This window comes from Fulmarus glacialis, unplaced genomic scaffold (assembly GCF_000690835.1).
Source record: "Fulmarus glacialis isolate BGI_N327 unplaced genomic scaffold, ASM69083v1 scaffold5218, whole genome shotgun sequence".
Classification (NCBI taxonomy): Eukaryota; Metazoa; Chordata; class Aves; order Procellariiformes; family Procellariidae; genus Fulmarus; species Fulmarus glacialis.
The window spans coordinates 278,629-285,608 of record NW_009226242.1 but is presented as its reverse complement, the minus strand read 5'-3'; positions in this window follow the sequence as shown (position 1 = coordinate 285,608).

The window sequence follows — 6,980 nt, the reverse complement described above, 5'->3', positions numbered from 1 at the left end:
TCCTCTGACCTATTAGACCATTAGTTCACCTACTCCAACCAATAGCTATTCAAGTCTAAGAGTACAAAGAAAGGTGGTAATAAAAATAAATTATTAAACAAAAGGAATAGAAATAAGCAGTTCAAGGTTTTTCTCCTCCTGTGAAATCCAAAAAGTGTATAGGCTATTCCATTCTATCTATTCAGCCAAGATACCTACTTGATCTTGCCAAGAAAAAGTAAGATTAAACTACCATGGGTACCGAATGGGTACTCAGCTATAGGAATATGGTATATTACTGACATTTAAAGTATGTGCTGTGTGTACACTCTTAGCCCAGCTGCTCATTTGTTTGATGTTTAGCCACTGTTTTCTGCTTAGGCCAAGGGATTTTGCACACTGAAGCCGCAATTCCTAACTAATAATCATTTAACTGCAGATACCAAGACTGTTGGGAGAGAGCAGAAGTCACACATGGATCCCCCTGGCTGGTCTACAGGGGCTGCTCTTGTACACGTCTCCCAGCTTCAACTTCCCGCAGAACAAATTGTAGCTCTCAGACTTTTGGCCACGGGTCTGTAAGGCAGAGTCTCATGTAACTTGCTGTTTCCTTGCCATTGAAAACATTGAGGAAAAGCAATACATCGCACTGGGTCTAACTTATCATCAGGTTTGGCCCCCTCTGTTTTTTTTTCTTTTTTTTATTCCAAAGAGCATTCTCTAAACATCTCATAACAGCAACCAGAGCCAGACAGCATGTGGAAAATGAGAATATCCTCCTAATACATAAACCATTAGACAGCGCTTGCTCTCTATTTGAAAACCAGAAATAAGATGACTTTTCAGTCACATAGCAAATATCCACAGTGAAATCTTTACTGGGGTTTTTTAAGACTCCCAAGTCTGATTAGAAAGCATAGCTACTAAGGAAGAAATATCATGGCTGAGGCATTGGACTGGAGACTCTGCCTGTTTTTCAGACCCTCTTCATGCTTTTGGGTAGTTCACTTAATCTCTCTGCTAATCCCCCTGGTTCCTCTGTGCAGAATGGATATAATAATATTCTTGTCTCTCTTTGTTTGCCTTTTAAGCACTCAGCGAGGGAGTATGTCTTAATATGTGTTTGTAAAGCACTTTGCACAAAAAGACTTTCAGAAACTACTAAAATGCAAAGCATAAGTATTGCATATTCTCACACACATTCCTTTTCCTCCCTTTCAACCCCACTCTCAGTTCCTTATTTTGAACAGTTTGTTGGTATTTTGCCAATTGCCAGATAAGGGGCTAATCTCTCTGGTGGTTAGTATGAGCAATTGAGTTTATGCTAGTGGTGTCCACGGAAGAAGCAGCCTTCTGCAGTAGCTCCACACAGGTTGTACAACAGACGTAGACCTGTGTATGCCACCAGTTCAACCACAGAAAAGATGCTGTAGAAATACCTAGCTATAGTGTTGGCTCTAGCGATGCTAGCAATGGACTGCATTTCACCTAACATCATTAAGAACACATCTAAATTGCCTGCATCTTTATTTTATAACCACAGCTGCACAGTAGCTTTATTTAGAAGATGGATACATAAAATGCCAACCTCTAGCTATTTTCTACTCCCCTTTGGATTCAAAACCATAGCATGTTTCTCTGAGTGTAACCATAATACTCGCCGCATTTCCTAGGTTGTTTGGTCATTTCTTGGAGAGTCTCATTGCTATAATTTTTTTTTACAGCTGGCTACAGGCCTGGAAATAAAATGGAGCTAAGCTTCATGCCAAGGCAAAATATTACAAAAAATAAGCTAAAAGTTGTCTGCCCATTGAATCTATTCCTGTGGTCCTTTACTAAATTAAATATGCTGAATTGAAGTCAGTGGAAGTGTTACCTCAGAATGAAGGTAGGACTGGGCTTATCTAGTCAATAAGTGCTTAAAATCTTATTCTTGGCTGAATAAAATCAGTGCTATGAGGATTGAGAATCCAAATTAGTGGAAGAAACGTTATTGCCTGGGTAAGAAATAATGATAAAAGTGTACACAAAACTAGATTTTGGGACATATTTTGAAAACAGATTTGATAAATTGCCACATGGAAAGGTTCTGAATACAGTGTCAGCACACTTTGATAGTGGTTAATATCAGACTTGAGGTACAGCATTGCTAATTATTACTAAGCACCACTATCAGTGTTTCCCAAACTAGACATTCTTAACCATTCTGCTGTCCAGGGCTGATTCTTTTTACTGAAGTCTGAAGATATCTAAGCACATGCCTAAATTTAGGCATGTAAGTGAAGCAACAAAGTCGACTGGACTGTTCACAAGCTTGAAGAAAACATTCTTAAATAACATCCTGAATCCTGAGTCCTGGACAGGAGAAGAAGTAGGTCCTAAGCCCGAAGCTGAGGTTAGTCCTTTCTCTTTTCCTCTCAACATACAACAGGGGATTCCCTGCCCATCCTTCCCCTGGACAAGTGTCAGTCACTACGTTGGCAAGAAGAGACAAGAACACCTGTGTGCCAGATCCATCCAGCTCTGCTCCAACCTCTTCCCAGTTTCATTTCAGATAACTGCTCATGATGGCAGTGGAAAAGTACACAGGGGATTCCGTAACAGAAGAAAGCTTTCAAAAAAATCTTCTTATTGCTTGTCTTGTTTGCTGCTGTTCATTTTTTCCCACTTCCCCTTGTGTAATCTTAAGGACTGATAAAAATACTGCTTTTCTACCTGCATAAAGTAGCTGTGATATCACAGTGATAGCAGGTTTTTATTAGCTGAGCTGAAATTTGAAGTCAGGAGGACTTCACATCCCCTTTCTCTAAAGAGGAAACTCTCATTCACCTACTTTTATAGGACTTTTATTGTGTCTTATAATAAATCTACTTAAGACCTACCCTGAAATAATCAGTTTCCTGTAACAGGAAAAACTGTTACCCCAATGTAACACATTCAAAGTCTAAAATCTTTTTTTTTTTTCCTCTGGATGCAATACAGTCCTCCTTATTTTCCGTCCTTTTCCAGACTCAAGCCATCCAAAGCTGATCACAAAACCTTGCTAGAGATCAGTCCAGTCTATGTTTCAGATCTATCGACTGCTACTTGTATTTTTAGCATTCTAATATATTGAAATCTTTCAAATTTTATATAACCTATATATTACTCACAACCCCTTTCATTTATGGCCGTTTTTTCTTTTATCCCTGAAGAGTAAAAACATCAATGACTCAAAATCAACAAAATCCAAATGTTAAGGTCACAAGACAATAGTTTGCCTTCCCAATGTGGTTATCTACTTAAAATAAAACTGATCACACATCCCTTCCTGTTATTATAGACCAAAAAAAAGTTGTGTTGAGATGGGCTTTGACTAGTCCATCCCCTGGCCACTAGATAGGACCAATTGTTTCTAAACATCCACAGAGATGGCACATTCTCTGTATCTGGGGGCTTGTCTTTCTTTAGTCTCAGTGATTCCAGAAATATTGCTACAAGGCTGGTTAACTCTGAAGCCTGGGTCAGTCTCTCTGACTACATCCATAATTCCCCTTATCCAACCTAATCCTCCCGTTATTTTAAGTTATTCTTTGGGGTTATTCTAATTCTGGTTTTGCTGGATAAATAGATGCAAGTGAGAAGGAAAATGGGTTTTGCATGTATACTTTTATGCGATCGCTTCAAATTTGTGTGCATACTCCATTTATTATGGGGTAGAAGGAATAGCTTAAGTGTTTAGCACAAGTTCAACAGTCGTACCCACTGCAAGAGATTAAATATACAGGCAGAGCCTGATGTTCTCGACAACACGGGAGGCAATTCCTTTTCAATATGGCACGTATTTCAAAATGGAATTAGCTGTATTTGAGATTTTCATTGTTCTGTCATGGAAAACCCAAATGAGGAAGGTGGGAGGTTGCAGGGTGACGCTGGTATTTGTCCCACAGGTATATGCAGCCAACTTAGTACCCAATCTTTACTTTTTAAAATGGTGTTGTGTTTAATTTTTGTAGAAAGCAGATAACACACTAGAAATAATTGCCTTACATGAATGCAAAATCATATAAGGTTATAACTTATAAAACAGCAAAATGCTTAAGATTAATGTAGCAGAGTGCTGTATGCTGCAATGGATCAGCTTATGTTGGGTAAAAAGCAAACAGCAGCTGTTTGAGTAGGTAAGAAATTGTCTCTAGTTACCTGAAGCAACTTGTTCTAGACAGGACCCTCAAAGGACATTTGCGTTTGTATCAAAACGCTTATCTCCAGAAGGCGTGGAGACGTGATCACTGAGGCACTGAGTTAAGATGCAAAAAACCAGATTTAGGTTAAAAGAAAAAAAACAAAGTGGAAATAAAAGAATTAAAAAGGAGGCTAATAATCTTGGAGAGGTAAGAAAACAGCTGCGTTTCCAGTTAACATCAGTCTTAAGAAGTAAGAATTACAGGACATAGTTAGTTTTTTTCCTTTTCTATTTTAATTAAAGATAGGGCAAGCTGAGGATGTCCGTGTTTGGCCAGGAATTTGGTAGGCACTCCCCCTCTGACCTCACATAAATTTGATTTGTCTGTACCAGAGTTGGGACAAATTTTGCGCTGACATAATACTTCATGTCAAGCAACTTCATTTATATTAGTGGCCTTACAGAGAACATTCTTCATCATAGCCTTTAGTCATTGATTTCTGTTGGAAAAAATAACAATGTGTTCAAATGCATTTCTATGTGTATGCAAGGGCATAATGCATTTTGGTAGGATTTCCATGCTGGTATTTGGGAAACAGCAAATAGGTTACCCTGATCTTGACAGTCCACCCAGAGTTTAAACCACTCTCTCTCAGATTCCCCCTTACTGTAAACTAGCTGAATCCAGAAGCAAGGCACAGGGCAAGGCAGATGCTAACAGACAGGTGAGCGAAGGCCAAGCTAGCACCAGAGTACACTCAGGCTAACCACAATATAGACAGAGACACTCTGCTAGGCAGTGGCAAGCCATATACAGCCACATTCTCAGGCTCTGGAAAGCAAAACAAACATAGTCCAAATGCTGTGGAACAAACCTGGGCCCATAAAGTCCAGACTGAATGAAAAAGAGCTCAGTGCAAACATAGTCCAAAGGCAGTGGAAAACAAACTCAGGCAAATAAACTCCAGGCTCTGTGAAACAGAGCACAGATAGACACACTCCAAGCACAAGTAGAAAAGCAAACAGAGGCAAATATAGTCTAAACTTAATGAAGCAGATAAATGAAACAGTAGCTGTCTCTCTCTCCAAGCAAAATCTAAGCAACTCACTCCAAAATCACCAAGCTGGAGCAACTGTGGTTCTCTTACAGGCAAGCTACAGTGTTACCTTCCCTTCTCATATCCTTCATACCTTCCACTCTCACTCAGTGTGGTAGACTTATTCTTCACTCTTCAATGATCCACAGTAACTGCTGTGGATCAAAAGCTTTCAAATTTCTGCGTTCCTTCAGCAAAATTTAAAGATTTTCAGTATTTCAAGGCAACCTTAAAATGGACCAAAGAGACCTTACTTAAATATATATATGTATATATACAGTTTCTTTTTCCACGTTTATAATGTTGCTTTACAGGGAACGAAATAGAGAGAAGGGAGACTGAGTAACAATCAACATATATATAAAAAGCAATGAAGAGCAGAGAAAAAGGGAAGCTAAAAACAATCAGAGACATTTCTATACCTAAGAGATAATTAACCAGTATGATGATAATTTCTGAAGTATTTAAGAATCTGAGAAAGCTTCCAGTGGTTAAAGCTTTTTGCTGATGAGATAAACATTCAGTAAATATTCCTATCCCATATTGGAATAAAAAAGGATAAAGTACTTTTTTCACTTGAGGATGATAGAGTACTTCCCAGTCTGTTAGTAACTGCAGAGGATGGTAAAGAGCGTCAATTACTGATAAGTACTTTAAACCTGGCAGCCCATAGATTTGGCCCCAAACAATCCTAAAGACCTGTCTGAAGAAAATCTCTGGCACATTTTTAATGTATCTTCGTAGACCAGGGAGATTCCCATGAAATGCAAGAGTGCTATATTCAAAAAGGGCAGGCAGGGTGACACAGGCAGCACCAGGTCAGTAAGGTTGACCTCAGTCTTGGGCAAAATAATGAATCAGTTGATGCAGGAGTCAACTAAGGAAGTAAAGAAAGGAAAAGGAATTCATGTCATTCAATGTATTTAACAGGAAATAGGTCATGTCAGATAAACCTGATTTCATTCTCAATGGAGATTACTAGTAATTCTGTAGATGTAATATACAGTACAACACTGTGGTTAAAAACAGTGTCACAAAGTGACAATAAAGCACATGTTAAAGGCATTAAGAATGGGCTGAGTACTTCTTTTTTTTTAATCCATCAATGGGGAATCAAAATTAACCTGATGGTGTTTTAGGTGATTCCCCATAGCCAAAACTTTTCAGTGTTTTTATCAATGTTTTGAAATAATTTTTAACATTTGTTAAAAACAAAACAGAACAAAACAAACCCAGCCACCTTGTATCTCCAGCAAAGACTAGCAGAATAAGTGAAGGTAAGACCAGAACCTTTGGACTGAAAAATCTGGAGCAAGGGCAAGCGTGGCCCATTTGACCAAATAAAATGTCACATCTACATGAAAAAATATTAGACAGAGGTAAAAACTGGTGACCTATAATGTGGAAAGCAGTGCTGCTGAGAAGGAGTTGGAAGGTGCAGATCACTCCATAGGGAAGACTGAAATGCTGAGGCAGAAAGAATTAATGTACTCTCGGAGAGACAAACAGGAGAAGCATAAGGAGGAAAAGCAGAATGGCTGTACTCCTTGGTAGGTGATGGGAAACACTGCCAAGACAGCATCATTAACTTGCTGAGGGAACAACTTAGCTGTCCACAGAGGATCCCTGAACTCTTACTAGTTACACCTGGCATGAGTATCCACAGTGTACGATGGGCTGCTACCTGCTGTTGTTCAACTGCTGCCTCCCAAAGCAGGCTGGGAAACCTAGGAAGGGAA